At 22.7% G+C, this 18,777-nt stretch overlaps 1 pseudogene; it reads left to right on the plus strand.

Moving 5' to 3' along the window:
- The window catches only part of LOC112591434, a 391,626-nt pseudogene that overhangs the window by 256,895 nt on the left and 115,954 nt on the right, over positions 1-18,777 (plus strand).

The raw sequence follows: 18,777 nt of genomic DNA on the forward strand, positions 1-18,777 counted from the left end.
AAATCTTGTAAAAACAAATATCATATTTTTCTGTTTGCCACTCAAACCACCACTACACCAATATCTGTTATTTTATAATAATACAAATTTTATTTTGTCAAAAATTAACATTATGCAAATATTCATTTTCAATCTCATTAATTCTAGTATGAATTTCTAATAACAAACCTGATTTTAGTTTATAAAAATAATTATTTTATTCACTTATGCAGTTTATAAGATTTTATGAATTTATTTTCTGAACTATTAATATTTTATGTCTAGTGATCGTAATATTACTCAAATTATTTAAAGTTTTGATATTAAAATGTATTATAATCCACTTAAAAGTTAAAATATCTTAAAACTCAAAGCAATATTACGATATCAAGAATCAAACAACACAATATTTATTCGAATAATTATTATCTATATTTTACTCTTGTAAGATAAACACAACATAGATTATACTTGTACAGATTTTATGTCATCTTCTAAATATAGTTTGTTAAATATTTTAAATGTAATCACATGTGAAGTTGTATAAAACAGATTTTGTAACCACAACTTAGTAAAATTAAAAACATGGATAGCCTCTTCAACAAGTCATCAGTCGTGTATCCCCATTGTATTTCACTTGCACTTATTATATAAGTGTATCGGATTGTGTAAGCAATATTTTGATAATGTAATATAAAATAAAATAAATACAAATAAATTAGAAAAATAAAAGTCAATGGAACCAAATATAACTAAATAAAAATATAAAACAGTATAGTTAAATATTATTATACTACCTTATAAAGTACTTTTGGTAAGTTATAATTGCTTACGTATTTGAAGTTCTTTTAGATAAATAATTATTTTAAATTATATTGAGGCACAAGATATCTGTATATGTTCATAAATTATCTAAAAGATAGACTAAACCTTGAAAAATATACCGTCTCACGGATAAATCGTACGCCAGTTTTTCAAAGATGGTTATAAAGATTTATTTTGACACTAGGCTGAATACATTAAATTCAAAATGGCTACACTACATTTAATAATGTCGATGGATTTGCGAACAAGAAGATTTATGAGTGTCGATTGAATGATTTTTGTGAAATAAATGAAAAACCGATTAATAATTTTATTTTTTATGCATCTCTATGTTTGTTTATTTCTCCAAAAAATTAGAGGTAATTGAAGTTGCTTAGTTTCTTTTGAGTTATCTCCCTTTTCTTTTTTATGCGTAATTGATAACCTATTCATATTATGTTTTATATGCGATTTACCTATTTTATTGCTGGATTGGTTCTCTCGAAATTGCAAGAATTATAATTATCTTTCTTTATTTCGGAAAAATATTGAGTAATAAACAGTAATAACGAACTTACGCCATTTATGGATAGAACGATCTGTATACAAAATAATCTAGGTCATATGTCAGTTTATATCATGCAGTAGTAATTTTAAAATGATGATTGAAATGGTATTATATTTAGAAAAGCGATAATGTGTTTGAAACACTTTTTACTTTTTCGTTGGGGGCTCTACTGATTAACGTAAGTGACATTCCTAATGAAGCTTTAGTATATATATATATATATGTGTGTGTGTGTGTGTGTGTGTGTATATATATATATTATATATATATATATAGAGATTTACTTGCATTACATATACTCCTTTAGATTTATATAGTTAATATAAGTTTAAAAGTAAGATAAATTGTGTTACATGAGATAACAATTTATAATACAGTGCTGAGTTTATCAGTTTGTTAAGTCTATGATTTGATAAATCATTTATCAAAAAGGTCACTATATAATTAAATATACAAAATAACGTATATATATATATATATATATATATATGTATATAACATCATGACGTACAATAATTATAAAAAAATATAACGTTGCGTGTAATACCGAATATTCAATTTTTCTCAATAAATAATAAATAATTACTTGCAAAAATTAAAAATAATTATAATTAAATTTGTAGTTACGTTATAACTTTAATTATGATACTACTGCTTTTCAAATTATATTTTAAAAAAAATAGTTTAAAAATTAAATTTATAAGTTACAACTAATTAAATATTTTAATAACTAAAAATAGAGTACTTTTTTTCTATAACCAGTTTTTAGTACAATATACTTATTTTCTGAGTACCTGAAGTCGAGTATTAAACAACAATAAATAAATACATATAATTTATTGATTGAATATAATTACCTTTATAGATAAATTAGTTTTTATTTGTATAGTGCATTTCCATAGAAATTGCAAAGTACAAAGTGCACAAGTAGATGTCATGCGTATTTATCGTCATTGCGATTAGGTCACTGAATGAATATTATATTAAATTTAAATTCATTGATAAATCATTGTGAATAAAAAATAATAATATGCGAATATATTTGATAGCATAATATGTATTATATAGTGCAAAGCTAACCTTATATTTATATTATTATTGTAGTAATATATTTTATAATAAGTAATATTTTATAAATAGGAAATAGCTTAAAATATAATTTTGAATAATTATAAAATACAACATAGTATAATTAACGCCAAGTTCCTGTTTTTATATTCAATGTTTAGCGAAATAATTAAAATGTTTATTCTTAGTTGAAATATTTAATATATTTAATTAATGTAAACAATACAAAATTTAAATCTATATTTTTTTAGTTTTTTTTCTTTTTTTGTTTCTATTAAAGTTTCTTAATAATTACATTACTAAAGTAGTAGAATAGTTGTCTGTAATTTAGGTTAACTAACAATATATTATATTTTCAAGCCTATAGAATTCAAAATTTAAAAACTGTATATTTTTAACTACAAGATGATTCGAACATTTTTATAATTTATTTAGAATTTTGTCGACATTTGTTTTCAATTACTTAATAAAAACTATTGTAGTTACTCATATGAACTTTATTAAAACATGGAAATATATAAAACACATATTTATTACAAAATAAATAAAATGTGTATACAACTCAGTCTTTTCAACTCGTGTTAAACAATATCGTTTAAATTATATTGTGTTATACAAATTAATATCTTACTTTACTATCAACAGGAGGACTTTGTTGGTTCATTTGTGATTCATAAATAAACTGTGAAAAATATAATAAAAATAAAATTAAAATATTAAAATATAGCAAACCAATGTTAATATTGAATTACAATCAGATTAAAGTAATATATTTTTGTAAATGAATTATTATCTTTCTAACACAACATGCTATAATATAAAAATTCGTTTAGAAATACAATCTATTATAATGAGTTGATTTGTTTACATAAGTTATGCTAAAAAATTACTTTTCGTGGTAAAAATTTGAATGCATTTTTTTAATATTCAATCATTTGTAATTTATTGTACGGGTTTTTTTTTTTTTGTAATTATTATCTGGCAATTCTTCATAAAACGATTTTAATTTTCAATTTGTTTCATTCAAAAATGACCACGTTTATGTATGTATTTAAAATTAAATGTTCAATTAGAGTTATTATACAAATATGTTCAATATAATATCAAATATGCTAATTAGAACTTTAAAAATATGTTTTTCTTCATATTCTAATACATTTTAAAATATTAATTAGAAATTAAATTTATATTATAATTTAAATACTATTTATTATTTTTATTAATTAATAATAAATAAATAAAAGTATTCAAATAAAGTTTTAAAATATGTAAAAAACTAAATAACTAATGACTGTTTTATAAAGTTTTAAGACTAAAACTAAAATATTGTTTTTCAAACAATGATTTATATTGACATTAAAAACATTGTCTAATCTCATAATTGGTTTACTATGTGTTTTTATTTATTTTGATTTACAGCTATTTAAATTATGTATTATTCAAATAATTAAATTGAAAAATTTAAGAACAACATATATAGGGGTTTTACTATTCGCAATCCAAATGTGTTGCTTAAAATAGTGTTTTTTAAGTTAAAGTTGAATGTTAAAACTTTGATAAATTTACACTCGACTGTTTCATTACACATGATAGAACTGTTGTGAAATGTCAGTGAGCTTACAGGTATAAAGCGCCACAATAGCTTTAATTAGTTAATAAAAGTCACATTGTTCCTACAAATTTTGATGTATTATTTAGGGTCATATTTTAAAAGAATAATTATATTTTCGGACTTTTAAGATTCACAAAATACTGCTGTACCGTCAGCAACATTAGTTTTACTTAATATTTTGATACTATGATGTGACAATGGGCAGTCAAATTATGCGTTAAATAGGATAAAATAGAACCGAAATAAGTGTCGTTGGTAACAGGGTTAAGGTTCGAGGTATTGTTTATTTGTTTCTACTGAAACTAGTGCGCATATTATAAATAGATAAATCATATTTTAGGTGGTTATTATGTCTGTGGTCCCGAAAACATGTGACTAATTATTTTGTTTTTTTTGGAGAATTCATTATTTATTCCCTGCATGTTACTAGTATACATATACCGCTGTACTTACAACTAAATTACATAATAAACAAGTAAACTCCATATTAGTTGTATTACTTTTATTACATGAATATCATGCTGATATAAGTATTCGGTAAATAGATTTTATGGTTTAATTGTTGCACATGAAAAATCATTAAAATATTATTAATGATACTCAACTTCTTTTGTGTACTAGAATAAGTAATGATTGTTATTATAAAAGTATAAAACATATTATTATTATATTCAAATTATTACGATAAAGTAGAAAAGTTTAAATGCAGTTAATGTGATAAATATTTTAACACTAAGTCTGAATAGCCTATATTTAAAAATTAAGTGTTTATTTGTTTAGGTATTAATAGTTGAAGTTAGTTTTGTTTATTTATTTATTTATTTTTTTGAGTAAATCTAATAACATATTTATACCATATGATAAAAAAAAAAAAAAAAAATTAAAAAAAACAACAATTTTTTAGTATTTAAAATACTAATAAAGTGTTAAGTATTTATTCATTTTTTCGCGACTAAATTCATAGAATATTTTCAAAAAAAAAAAAAAACTTTATTTAAACATATATATATTTTTTTAAATTTATATATATATATATGATTATAATGTATGATGTTTATGATAATATTACATCAATAAAACTTCAAAAATAACAAAAATAATTAAAACGAAGTTGTTTGGATTTTTAACATTAGTTGTTAAACGCATTTATTCTGGAAATAGTAAATTACCTGTTTATACTTTTGTATTTTTCAAAAGATGATAAATAAATATTAATTTTACATTTTGAATCTGTAAAATTACTCTTTTAATTTGGTTAAAAAATTTTAGTTTTAAAGATAATTTAAATTAATTTCAAAGTAGGTTTTTTTTAATTAAATTAAGTTGCTTGATTAATTCTGTTAATTTATAATACATATGAGAACATCTACTAATTATTATTAATTCCATTAATAACATTTGTTTTCTATGTATTATTTATAGATTATCTACATCCTTTGGTTTTAAACAAATATAATTAAATTTCAAAAGATGAACATTTTTTTCATAACATGCGTGGACATTTAATTTCAACTATTAAAGCATACATAGTATCATAATATGTCAATAAACTTTTATGCAATTCACTGATATCAACCATGTGCAAACATATTTACTCAACTGAAAGAGATGTTTCAAGAAAAACTTCAAAGTAAATCGATTGGAAATTTGTCTATGACTACTTTTTCATATTATTTTTTTTCTTCCTAAACGTCTGGCAGAAGGTAACCAATACTTTATTCCTGTATTTGTCTGTAAACCAAAAAAAAATGTTACAAAAATAATTTATCGTTGAATTCCACTGAGACGAAAAGTTTTGATAAAATCTGGCTGAGTTGATGAGATTCTAAAATATAGCTCTAAATCCAAGTGTGTGATCACTTTGAACCGTCAATAACTCATACTATTTTCTTTAATATAAAATATCCTCGAAAAATCAACAATAACATATGAATAGACTTTTTTAAATCTCTTTCAAGAAAAAAATACGTTTTCGATAAAAATAATATTTATATCTATATATAAATTTGAATATGGAAATCTTTATCACGTATGTTCTCTGAAACTACTTATCCGATTATCATGATTGTTTTAAGAAAAATAAAAGAGTACATCGTGGAGCAACTTTTAAGCCTATATATGGTTCTATAAGTTGATAAAAAATCGAGTTATTAATACAAAACTTTTTCGTTGTTTTTGATTCACACTATTGAAACTTTATAAATTGTTTATTTTTGGTCCAGAATGAAAAGTTAATCAAATTTGTGTCATTCAACAAAAAAAAAAAAAAAATAGCATTTTTAAAAAAATGCTGCTTTTAAATTGTCAAAAAAGCAACGTTATCTGGAAGTTTTTTATGTCGAAAAATGGTTGTATGGAAAATATCATCTATGCATCAAATCAGAAAACCAAAAATATTATTTATTCACACGTGTGTGTTAGCGTTAGGCAACTAAATTTAACATGAGTGCATTTTGTATGGGACATTGGCAACAAAGTGCATATGGACAGCTATTAGCTAGTAATAATTATAATAATATTTACCTAGAGCCAAATCAAAATTTTGAAACATTTTAATTAAAAATGTATTTTGCTAAAATATTTTGTATTCTAGTAGTAGGTATTGTTATATTAATTGGTACGCCATAAAAACATAATTATTACACAATAAAATAATAAATGTCATGCCTTGGTGTTGTAGCTACAACAGTATTAATTACTTTTAGTTAAACAACTCCTTATATTTACTTGAAAATTATTAATTTTAATTCTCCTTTATCCTTTTGAACGTGTTTAAGTTGAATTCAATGATAAAATCATGGCAGCATATGAAAAAACAATGCTAAGCCAAGACGATCTGTCAGCCTATATTACTAAACATATTTTAATTTATTATATGTGCATTTTTTATTGTAGTTATATTTATGTATTTTACAGTTAATAATACAGTAAATCGAATTGATTTTTGTAAAGAAGATTTAATTTATTGTATTATCTATTAATATTTTTACTATAAAATTATATTATTATTAGCTTTTAAGTTAATATCGAAATACGGTAGACAATGCAAATAGATTCATGATACAAAAATTTAATACCATTAAATTAATTTAAATATTTTTAAAACGTCTTTGTGTATAATGAAATAGAATTTAATATACGTAAAAGTTCCAAGTCTCCACGAATAATATTTTTAAATTACAATAAAATAACTAAAATTATTCTTAATTTTCAAGGAATGAATTTAAAAAAGATACGCTTTAATATTTTTTTTTAGGTGTTAGAGTCAATAAAAACCATTTTTAAGGAATCTTATCTTATAATTCCAAGTCTAACCTTCAACATTACATACATTTTTATGTTATAAATAATCAATTACAAATATTTGTGATTTTGACAAATTGTATCAAAAATTAAACTTAAAACGTTAAAATAAAATAGTATTTATAATTTACAATGTTAAATTTAAAAAAAAAAATACTATATTGTACATGAGACCTTAGATTCAATTGTCAAGCATTTTTACCTAATTTAAATTTTTCTATCAAAACTATTAATTATCATGAACAATAAACAAATCATAATTATAGATTTTTAACATTTTTTAATTGTTTTAAGAATCTCTTTCATAAAATATTGTAATAAACTTTTCATGCTCTGACTGAGCTTGATCATTTCTATCGGTATTATAGAAATAAAAATTAAGACATTATTATAAAAAACATAAAATGGGTTCAAATATTTCAACACTTTCATTCAGTGTAGAAAATTATAATTTAATGGACAGTTGATTGTTTCGAGTTCTACTATATTTTTTTAGTTCCAACCAAACATAACAATTGTTTTATGTTAAATAGTTCATTTATTCGTTTATATCGAATTTCGTAGATTTTTAGCTTAAGATATTTATTAAAATATATTTGTGGAATCTCGCTCAAGTTATTGTAAAATTTATAAAAAAACATTGTCGGTATTATATTTTCAAACAAAATAATTATAATTCATAAGCGTTTATGATTTTAAATTTGAACTGAAAATGTATATATTGATAAAATAAAAAGGATGATAACTTAATTTACCAATAAATTACACAAAAATATTCAGAATATTTTATCAATATTCTTATCTAGTAAGTTTGAGTACAAATATTCGGTGAAAATTTAAATTTCTACATTTGATTATGCTTGAAATTCCATAGTGTTAAAAATATTTATAAATTAAGAAAAAAATCAATTTTGTTAAAAACTGATTTCGCCTAAAAAATGTATACTTTTTATTAATAATTATTTTTTTTTTTTTTAAATATTTCAAAAGGCAATAAAAATTTTTATTTTTGATCCTTCGTGTAAAAAAACTAATTAGAACCAATTCGTTAATATATTGCCATTCTCGAAAATTAAAATCAAAACATGACGTGTATTACTCCAAAATGTGATAACATAAAGAAAAAACTAAAACTCGTATAATTGTAAAATCAATATATACACTAATCGCTCCACTCAATACCTAAACTTCATAATATCTTTTTTTTAAATTATTAATAAATCGATTTCATATTCTTTACTATACATATAATAAGGGTTTAAACATTTTTGTATTTGATTTTTTTCAGAACGAGTTGCCAACTGACGTTCCACATGAAAATCTGACTGATGTAAATCTTGTGAAAGAAAGTAAGTTTAATAATACAGATTACAGATACGTACTTCTTTATAATAAAAAAGAGCATGCACATATTTTTGCAATAAATTTTAGTTAGAAATTTAATTTTGTTTGTGTTAAATTATTTAAATAATTCATAATTTCACGATGGGGTTTAATATTACATTATTGTTGAATTCGGTGTGTATCGTGAACAGTGATTACGTTTTAATTTAGATCCATCTGATCCGATAGATATTTAACGTCAATACTTTCGAATCGTCGTTTGTCTAAGTAGACAAATAATAAACCTCTAGCCACAAGGTATAGAAAATTCATAAACACATTAAAATCTACCTGACCTATACACGTTATGCGTTGCCAAAAATTGCGTTATCTCGTTTCCCCCCCCCCCCCACATACGAAATCGTATAATGATAATTAACAATACTCTTAGGTCGATCACCTTGTCGGACATCCTCGTAATAATTATTTAATCAAACAGCTTACGTGTTAATTTGATAGAATGAGAAGGTGTAAAAACGAGTTATTTTAAACACTACAACTCGGGTAGTGTTTAAGTATCAGGATACTTTGTTTTATAATGGTTGGCGTGTAGAGGACGGGCTCCCTTCGTTTTAACATGTCATTAAACCGTTGGCAATACGAGACGACGATTTGGACGCGGTACAATCTACATCAGAGCAATCAAGTCGAAAGCGGCTGATAAGACAGACGCTTCATGCCGCCGCCGTCCAAGTGGGTTAAGCGAATTAACTGTTGTTAAAGATGATTTCGGAATGGGTACACCGATAATACCTTCATCACGAACGAACACGACGTTACTTTCAAACATGAAATATGCTATTTGCTGTAAATTCGTGTGGAAAAAAAATTCAAACATCTTACTCAGCTTAATTCGTTTCGCGTGTATACAATGTTATGACATAATTCGTCGTGTTATCTTAGTGTTATTTTTTTTTCTTGCACCATTCCACTATATAATGATATAATATAGTGCAGTTTAAATATGGAACCACAAACCACACTATGAGAATTATAAATCAATATCAATATCATATATTTTTATCTCAACTTTTCTTTTATTAGTTTATGAAATACCTGCAGTAATACACTCTTTTATAGCGCAATATAATAATGGCATACTGCGATTGGGAGAAAAAAAAACTATTTTTTTTTAGCGTAACTCGCAGATAATTTGTGTTACAAGTGCATAATTAAATTATTATATAAACGTATATATTTAACACATCATTGTCGGTTTTTATTTATCATCAGCTGTTACGCAACCACTTTGTACGAAATTATGTTTTCCCATACAAATATTAATATTTCACAAAAAGTTCTAGAGATTTACATAGAGAGGGAGAGTTACAGAGTCAAATCTCCTAGCCTCCTATCAAAAAAAAAAAAAAGTCTGCTTTCTTAAATATAATATATATATATTTCTACAAAATGTCTCTCCCATCATAAATAGTATTTTAAATTATTATTAACAAAACCTATTTGGAAAAAATCCATACCGTGATATTGAAAAGCTTTGTCGTTAAAACTTTGTCGAGTTAAAGTATATCTAAATGTCTACATCAGGTCAATACAAATATTTCTAAATTATTGTCTAAAAAAATACGATATTCAATAATAACATATTATTTATTATTAAACCGATTGTCATAGTTTGTTGGAAATTTTCTTCGAATGGGTACACATTCAATAATTGTGGTTGTGTTAATTCGAATTTCATTATGCTTGTCTAGTGTGATAGTTTGTTGGCTATAATATTGATTCCGTAAGTATAATAATAATAATACAAAATATATCCATTAATAACAATTGTACGTGACATCGTCCAAATTTATTATTCCATTTACTAGAATGAGAACAATTCAATATTTGAATGACGACTCTATAATATAATACCGTATTTATTAAAAACTTAAGACTGTGTATTTACTTTAATACGTTATTTTTACAAACTTTTATGTCATTGTCTAATTTTTTTTTTTTTTTTAATACCCGTGTTATTAAAATACTGTTAATATACTTTTAGAATATTTAATAAGACATCTTTATTTTTTTTTTCGGTACCTATATATAACTCGTAGACAGTTATTGTTGTGTGGGCGATTTGTATGAACTCTGACGATAATTTAATAAAAAGTCTAGACATTTAAAAATATATTTATTATTTACTAATGTTTAAAGTATGTTTTATTGGAAATGTAATGATTTGCTTCAGTAACTGTACATTTTCATATTTATTATATTATAATAAAATGTACGAAACTAATATACGTACAACAATCTTAATAATATAGTTATCGAGAAGAAAACTATAACAACTCATGTATTTGATTGTTTTTAAATTTATAAGTGAATAAGTAATACAATTTCCTATATTTATACATTAAAAATGCATAATTAATTTTTTTGTACATTTTATAAGTCAATATAATAACTTATCTACTTATCATATACTATTTAAAGTATTATATTTTTATTAGTTGTTAAAAAAACCTCATAACATATTGATTTTAAGTTTGTAATCATCAAACTATGAGATTAAAATACTTAAGTGTTGATTTATTTTGTAATAACTAATATACAAGCTTCGTTAACAATAAGTTGATATGTAAATAAGCAATTGTTTAGCTATGCTCAATGTCCAATACAAATCTTATACTAATAAATTAAAGAAAAAATACCTATATTATAAAAATATTATTTGTACACATACATATATACCCACATGTATAATATAAAATTGTGGATATAATCATAAACAAATTATTTATTTCAAAAAATATGAAATCTAACTTATTATTATATAAAAGTAAAAGTCATAAACTAGACCAAATTTTGACAGTGATTTATATCCGTTTGAAACGTTAATATGAATATATTATTCAAAAACATGAAAACTTAAACTTTTCTTACTACATATATTAGGTTCTTCAAAATGTTAATTAAATTCTATATACATATATGTATTTTATGGAGAATGTGGAAAATAGGAAATTTCTTGAATGTCAAAAATGGTTGGACAATGTAGATACTGTCACTGATAAATACATAATATACCAAGTTCAACCACAATGCTATACTCGAACAATGTGTAAAACAAAATGTTGTTAATTTTGAATTCTACTAAATATTCATGTTTTGTAATTTTAATATCACATTTGAATAAGTTGTTATATGAGAATTTCGGTAAAGAAATAATAACAAAATGTCTACTTTCATGTTTAGTGTAAAGTTATACAAATTAATTACGATATATTATGTGAACAGTAAACTCGGAAACGGAACGAAACATGTATTTAATATTTAAATTATTCTTTAAAGGTACTTGCCATCAGGTAATTTGATAAGATTTAATGACTAAAATATAATGTTATGTAACAAATAATCAGAAGAGACAAATACTCTTATCATTGTAAAATTAGGTTATGTTAGGTTATCATTACTAAAATTTAAATTTATGTTTAATTTTTAAGTGATAACTAATCAGTTATTACTTATTTTACTTATTAGTTATAACATAAACTTTGGAAAGTTTATTTTTTTAAAAATACATAATAATTATGCATTCAAATATAATTTATAAAAATTTACCAAAAATTAAAAAAAATAATATATATATATTTGTATAAATTATATAAATTTAGTATACAAAGACTTTTATCTAAGTCGAGGAATGTAATTTTGTTAATATTTAAATAAAAATAATTCTAATAATTTGAATATTATGTGCTCCAAAAAGTAAAACCATCTTTAAAATCTACGAAAAAAAACTATTGATTTAGATTCTCACCATGTATCAAATAAGATTATTTTGTAATTGTTTACTTTTATGTAATAAACTAATGAAACGATATTATAAATTTATCGATAATCTCAAAATGTGATGATAACTAGTTATTAGCTTTAGACAACAAATATATTTATAAATAAAATTCTATGCAGTACTTTCGGAAATGTAATGGTTTTTGTAAAAACTGAATTTTTTTACTTGGAATATGATAAGTTAAAGTAAATGTATCGATCAATACTCATTTTTCATTTTTAAATAACAGCGTAAATACAGAACATGAAAGCCACAAATACAATTCACACAATATAATTCATTTATTCACAAAGGTAGACCTACATTTTACTTTATTGTGTAGATTAAATTTTAAAAGAGAAAAAATACATTTCATACAATTTGATTACAGTAATTTATTTTCATTGTTATAGTTAAAATATCAATTCAAACTAGTGTATGATAGTTAAATTTGTTAATGATATTATAATTTACATTCCTGTTTACTCACAAAAACAATGAGAAAGTTCGGGTAGTGTACTATTGTGCATTTACCAAGAATTCTATTAACATTTTGAAACAATTTAGAAGTTATTAAATAGATAGAAAAAAAACAAAGATTTTGTGTTGGTCCGTGATAAAATAATATTATAGATAATTAGAATATTTCAACTAAAATAGCTAAATACGTCTTGTTATTGTGTTTTAATCGTTCTATATTTTATTAATACATGTTTATATATAAATATATATATATTATGTATAAATTATATATGATCAAAAATAATCATTGAAAACTAAATTATTACAATAAAAAAAAAATCTAATTATTTCAAATTCTGATTTGAGAACGATAATGATATTTCTAATTGTTTTTTATGTGAGTATATTTTTGCGGTACATATTTTAAAATGGAATTTAAAAAAAAATGTTAAATATGTACTCATAGTTCCATGAACATTAACCCGGTGAATTTAAAAAGTAATTGAATTCTTTGATGTTTTAAGTATAAAGTAAATTTAAATTCCATAAAGTATTTCAAACAAATATTTTTATATTCTCTACTAGGTTGTAGTATATTTTTTATATGTTATATTAAAATATTGTATTATGAAAATATACACATCATAGACGATCGTTAAACTATGAATTGATTAATTAAAAAAAAAAAAATCTAACTTATTAGTCTTAATACGCTTGATATATAGAGAAATAACTGCATTCTTCCTAAAAATATATTTAAGTGTTTTTAAGTTTTTATTTCATTTTTTTTGGCATAATTTTAAATACACAGAAAAGACGTATTGTTCATAAATTTGTTTGTGATAATTTTTACCAAACTACCATTTTATAAGATTATTTTCGGAACTAACTTTTAATTAAATAAGCTATTTATTCAAAACAAATAATGTATTAAATTTCAATTTACTTAATATTATAACAAAAGTATCAAAATTAAGTTAAATTTTTGTATAAACTAAGAAATTGCATGAGAAACAATTTATTTATTTTTTCAAATTGAAATCGGGTATTGATAGTACTCTTATTAATTGTTCGGAAAGCAACCATTACATTTTAAATTAAGGATTGGACGTTTTTGAATGATGTATTGTTTTATATTAAAATGAGCACACTAATTTAATAGTTTTCCTTTTAAAATTATAGAAAAAAAAAAGTAACATTGAAATAATGAACCACTGTAAATTTGTATAGTGGGTTGTTTATCCTGAAAATGTTTTTAACGCTTTAAAATATATAAAGTGAATTTCTCCAAATTTGAAAGTTTAAGTTTTGATAATATTAAGCTTGTGTGAGCATTCATTATATGTTTTGTGGGCTTGATATTTTTTTTTTCACAAATTCGAAAGTAAAATCGTACGAATAATATGTTTTAATGAAGTTAATATACAATCAACTTAATATTTAACTCTATTGATTTCAAAATATAATATAAGTTAACTATGATCTGACTTAACTTACTTTTTTTGTATTTATTTAACCTAAAGATTTCAAAGCAATTTCATTAACTTTAACTGCAACCTTGGCAATTAATATTAATGTATATACATTCCATAGCAACAGTATCTGCAGTCCAAACAAAATCACTCGATCGTATTGTTAAACAGTATCAACAGTAATATTATTCGACGTACCTGCACTATAACACAATATTTAGTTATCATAATTGTTTTAATGTTTTATTAATATAGTGCAAGAACAGTAACAGCTGTGGTGTTTTAATTTTCACACTTGTCCTCGTCCGTGGCCTGTACTGTGCGCAAATCTTTCTTCGTGATACGTCATATTATTCTCCGTCTGCCAGCAACACGCGTTATTACAGGTTTCAAATTCACCCAACTGTTAAATACTATTCACGCCATAGAGATGAGAGTCTATATTATAATGTACGTCATATAATGCACGTTGAGCTGTATTGTTTGTGAATTCGAAAACGCGGTAGTGGCTATAATGTTTACACATATAGATATATATATATAATAGACTGTTGTAGAAGATACTTTAATAAAACAACGATTCTAAGCCAAAATTCGTCGTACTATTTACGGTTGACATTTAATACAACGTCGACGACACATTTTTTTTTATTGTCATTTTACCTTACCGGCATGATAAACGCAGTAGATGATAAATCGTAATATTATAAGGGAACAGATTTTTATTTAATATAAAAACATATCATTTTGAATATAATTTACCCATTAAAATATTGTTTTACTAATTTTTAATAAACATTTATTCATAAAAAAAAAATGTTTATATTAGAAATTGATAAAATAAATGAAAAAGAAAAAATTGATGATAAATAATCGTCAGTAAAAATATAATTATTAAAATACATATAAAATACACTTTTTTATTAATATTAGTATAAACAATTTTTTTTGGAAAGAATACAAATGATAATCATGTATAATTTGAGTATCAATTAAATCGATTGCTGTGATATTTCATGCACAATAATATTCTGCTGAATTTAATTTGATCTATAAATTATAAATAATGAATGGTTTTGTTTAAAAATAGTCTTTCGACCTTACACTCATTTTGTTGAAATATAAGAATTAATAAAAATTCTATCTCTCCATTCTCTTTATATTTGTCCGCAATTTTATGCTCAATAACTTTAGTTCTTCAGTTAAAATTAATTAATTATTAATACTTTTTTTTTCGCAAAATAAAAATAATAAAATGTATTCATAACATCACTTCTAAAAGTTTTATAACTTATAACGAATCAATAACGTTATATTTTATGTATTGTAAACTATATTGTAAAATATTTGAATAGTATTAAAAATGAAAAAAAAAAAATGCTTTTTATACTTAATACTATTCAAAGTAGTGTAATTCATAGTAGAATAATACGTGGTATTTTAAATAGATGTTATAACTATTGCTAAATATTATTTGTATTAAAAATCAAATATATGAACTTATTGTATATTCATATTCAACAAAGATATAAATATATACAATTCAAAAAAAAATAAAAAAACAATCTTTATAGAAAATAAATTAATTTAATAATAAAATAGATGATTTAATTTAACATACTTATAGTTTAAAGTTTACGAATGAATGATGATAAATCTCAGAGGTAATTTATGTATTCTAAGACATCACCATTTATGTGGTACAATTACAGATGGACATTTAAAAATTAAAAATATAATTAATTTATTTGTTTTTTTTTTTTTTATTTATCAAACGATGAGGTGTACAATTCTAAAAAAATTTGTATATAACAAATGAATAAAAAGAAAATTTCGTCATTTTTTTAGTTAATTTTAAGTCAAAATATTTTTTTGTTATTAAAAAAAATATATATAACTATTTAAAATTATAAATACATTTATATTTTACATTATGTATAAATTCGTACTTAAATGCCTTTTAACTGTATTAAAACACGTATTTTAAATACTTTTTAATGTAAGTATTTAAAAAATACGTAATGTTAAACAACTAGATGGTTTGAACGTACGTAGATACAGCTACCCAGTAAAACTGTATTATTATTTGATTATCGTTAATACAATTAGCGTTCATAAAATATTTTATTATAAAATAAATTACTACATTATTGTGTACATGTCTAGTTTATAGGTGGAAAAAACGGTTTAAGGACAGTTAGACTTTTTTAAATTGCAAATACTACTTATCGGACTTTAGCAGAGCACTGCGCGTTATCCGTGTCAATAACGATTTACACTCTGAGTGTCTTTTATTCGATTGGACTTTTCAATTTTCAAAAACGTGCACGTCTAAAAAAAAAAAACAAAGAAAATCTAGCCATTTCACTGATCTTTTGATTGTTTATTTTTCTGTTAGACTTTCTTTGGAAATTTAAAAATGATAAGAGTTCCACAAAATAAAAAAATAAACAAAGGATTTGTGACCTTAACACAAAATTACTTGTCTTATAGTAAAACTTATATTTTTAGTCACGTATACAAAGAAACGTCTCGTCAAACATTAAATATCTATTATATACATATAAGAATAAGAAAAAATCATATTGTAATCCATAAAATCTGCAGTATTAATAAAAAATATCGTATCAACCAAACCAGTAAATTCACATTGAGATACATTTGTCATCATTAAAATGTACCAATTAAACATATATATTTTTAATAGTATAATACTTGTTCGAATCTGGTGATAAAATAATATTTAAATATTATTAAAATAATATGTTCTAGACATAAAATATGTAACTTCGTTTTTTTCTAAACAATCAATATTTTAAATATATTTTAAGTGAAAAACTATATGTATTGGTGTCTATCTACACAGAAGCAGTCGATAAAATGCTTTAATCATCACTTTTAGGGTATTATGAATATTAAATTGGATCTAGTTTGTACTTTAAAAGAGTCAACATTAAAAATTTTCAATTCTTCATTTATATAGCTATGAAAAACTAAAGAAAAACGGAAACTTTTAACCAAAATCCAATATTGTTATTAATAAAATAATTGTTTTGTAACTATAATTACCATAAGTTAGGCATTCTTCACTTAGAACCGTTTTTCATCAACTTATTGTATTCAATGGATTATCATTGAATTAACGAAATCCATTACAGAGATTTACTCACAAAAACGAGTTCCATTGGACACTTAATGTACAACAGAGCAGTACCTACTTACCTACTTTTTTAATAACTTTTCTTGAATATATTTAAATTAAAATTAGAATATTTATTTGTGTAGCTTTAAATATAGTTATTATTATATACATATTTCATACTTCCATCATTGATATCAAATATAAATAATTCTGTTGGATTACGTTCTATATAAGACATGAATATCCTTTTTTTAGCCATTTCCCCTTTTTCCAATAAACTTTGAACATAATGCATTTTGTCTCGTTTTTTTTTTCGCGTAATTTCCACATTATTTTTGTATTATTCTACTTAAAGGTTTGTGCATAAAATAAAAACCTATACATAAAATATATATATATTATATATATATATAACATGTTTTCACTCTTCATAATGAGTTATGAATCATTAAATATTAATATAATTATACCTGAATGCAAATATACAATTGAATTTCAAAATTGAATGGCTCACCTGGCAGAGCATGAGTCTAATGACTAATGATAAGAGGCCTATATACATTTCGGGAAATACTGAACTACACTATCATCCTAGATGTATGGGCCAGTCGTTGGTTCATTAGTATTTTGCTGGGTTTCATTGCACTTGAATATGAGTTCCTAAACAAATTTAAAAATAATATACTACAAAATGTATTCATATAATATTAAACATCATTGTTCTACACAGAAATGTACCTGTTTTGCCTATATGTTGTGCCGTATTACGAATTATATTTTTATAATATTATTATTATTATAAGTATGTATTAAGCATAAATGATAATATTACATTTTATAGCATGTACGATTATTTATATTAATCATAGAACATACATTTTTTTATCATTTTCTTTTCATGTTAATATTTATCGTTTACGTATTATATTTATATTTTTTTTCAATGTGCAAGTGTCAATTATTTGTGTTATAATTTAAAACACGACTAAATATGATTATATGACTTAATAAAATAAACTAAAAAAATAATATAAAGAATCACAATCTTACTTTCTAATTAGATTTTTTTTTTCATCTCTTAACGTACTTATTAAATTTGACTCTGTGAAATTTTCGGTTTTGTATCTTTTTCCATTATAGGAATATATCATTAATGGTAATAGATTTTCAATAATTGAATTATTTGAAATCACATTATTTAAT

This window comes from Melanaphis sacchari, unplaced genomic scaffold (genome assembly GCF_002803265.2).
Source record: "Melanaphis sacchari strain LSU unplaced genomic scaffold, SCAv2.0 Contig134_pilon_pilon, whole genome shotgun sequence".
Taxonomy (NCBI): domain Eukaryota; kingdom Metazoa; phylum Arthropoda; class Insecta; order Hemiptera; family Aphididae; genus Melanaphis; species Melanaphis sacchari.